The sequence below is a fragment of the Bactrocera latifrons genome, unplaced genomic scaffold (assembly GCF_001853355.1).
Source record: "Bactrocera latifrons isolate USDA-ARS-PBARC rearing strain unplaced genomic scaffold, ASM185335v1 scaffold_1003, whole genome shotgun sequence".
NCBI lineage: Eukaryota > Metazoa > Arthropoda > Insecta > Diptera > Tephritidae > Bactrocera > Bactrocera latifrons.
In genome coordinates this window covers 35,370-37,359 of record NW_017534413.1, presented here as the reverse complement: position 1 = coordinate 37,359, position 1,990 = coordinate 35,370, and positions in this window count along the sequence as shown.

Sequence of the window (1,990 nt, the reverse complement as noted above, 5' to 3'; positions counted from 1 at the left end):
CCTCGTCGTACCAGCTGTTCTTTTACACTTTCCGATCACCAATGGTTTCGGTTGCAGTTGTACGTAAATAGTTTGAAATTCCGTCCCACAGTTCAGAGTTATATTTTTACTTCTTATTTTTTTTACAAATTTTTAGTAGTTGTTTTAAATTTTCTTTTAATTATTAACACTTACATATATGGAGGATGGAGTCATGTGTAGAAGTTCACGCAAGTGAGGAAAGTTCTTTGATCGCCATTCACTTGGGAGTGGCCAGAAACGATTCTTTTACATATGACTCAAGCAGCTCACGACTTCCGGTCTTTGACCACGTATCCTCTGGGTAGCCTAAGAACATCCGTTTGAAGGCGAGCTAAAGTGAGAAGCCGCCGAAATATCTCCTACATAGGGTTGTGCGCTGGGTTTGGGACCCGCCACGTAAAAAAAAACACACCCAAGAAAAATTTTCAATAGCCTCGGATGAGGGACCCCCCTTTTGATGACGAACATAGCAAACGAATTAAGGACTATGTTTTGAGGGCATGCACCTGGTTGATGTCCTCGTGAAAATAAAGCTGACATCACCGCCGTCCACGAAATGCGATGGACGGGACAAGGACAGAGACGAGTAGGTCCTTGTGGCATTTACTACAGTGGCCATATAAAGGAGCGCAAGTTTGGTATGGGATTCGTGGTGGGAGAGAGACTCCGTCGCCGAGTACTATCTACGTCTAGCCACAATCCGCATCAAAGCGAGGTTCTTCAACATATCGCTGATTTACGCCCACGCCCCGACGAAAGAGAAGGACGATGTGACCAAAGATGCCTTTTATGAGTGCTTGGAAAGCACTTATGAGAGCTGCGACCGACACGATGTCAAAATCGTGCTTGGCGACTTTAACGCCAGGGTGTGCAAAGAAGGTATCGTTGGCACTACGGTCGGTAAATTCAGCCTCCACGAGGAAATATCCCCAAATGGGTTGARGCTGATCGACTTCGCCGGAGCCCGAAATATGGTTATCTGTAGTACTAGATTCCAGCATAAGAACATACATCAAGCTACCTGGCTGTCTCCGGATCGGAAAACCACCAACCAGATCGAGCATGATGTAATAGACGGAAGACACGTCTCCAGTGTTCTAGATGTGCGTGCGCTCCGAGATCCTAACATAGACTCGGACCATTATCTTGTTGCAGCCAAGATTCGCACCCACCTCTGGGCAGCAAAAGATGCACGCCATCAAACACAAGGAAACTTCGACGGCGAGAAGCTGCAATCACAACAGACAGCCGAACGATTTTCTACTCGGCTTGAACTCCTGCTCTCTGAGAGCACTCGTCAACAACTCGGTATAAGGGAACTGTGGGACGGAATTTCAAACTATTTACGTACAACTGCAACCGAAACCATTGATTTTCGGAAAACACAAAAGAACAGCTGGTACGACGAGGAGTGCCGTGTCGCAGCGGAGAGAAAACAGGCTGCCTACCTCGCAACGGTACGATCGACCACAACACGTGCGGGATGGGATAGATACCGAGAGTTGAAGAGGGAAGCGAACGCATTTGCAGACAGAAAAAGAAAGAGGCCCAAATGCGTGAGTACGAAGAGCTTGATAAGCTGGCCGACMGGGGTAATGCTCGAAAATTCTACGAAAAAATGCGGCGGCTTACAGAAGGTTTCAAGACCGGAGCATACTCATGTAGAACCCCCAAAGGTGATCTAGTCACTGATGCCCAGAGCATACTAAAATTATGGAGAGAACACTTCCCCAGCCTGCTGAAAGGCAGTGAAACCATAACATGGAGCGAATGTTCCATTGCTGATAAGAAACATGCATCAGCTTCTTTGTAGAATATGGTCAGACGAAAGAAATCCCCCAATCCTTGTCCACAAAAAGGGAGACCCCACAATCGACGCTGCAACTATCGTAGGATAAGTCTCCTCAACATCGCATATAAAGTTCTATCGAGCGTATTGTGTGAAAGATTAAATCCCACCATGATTGGA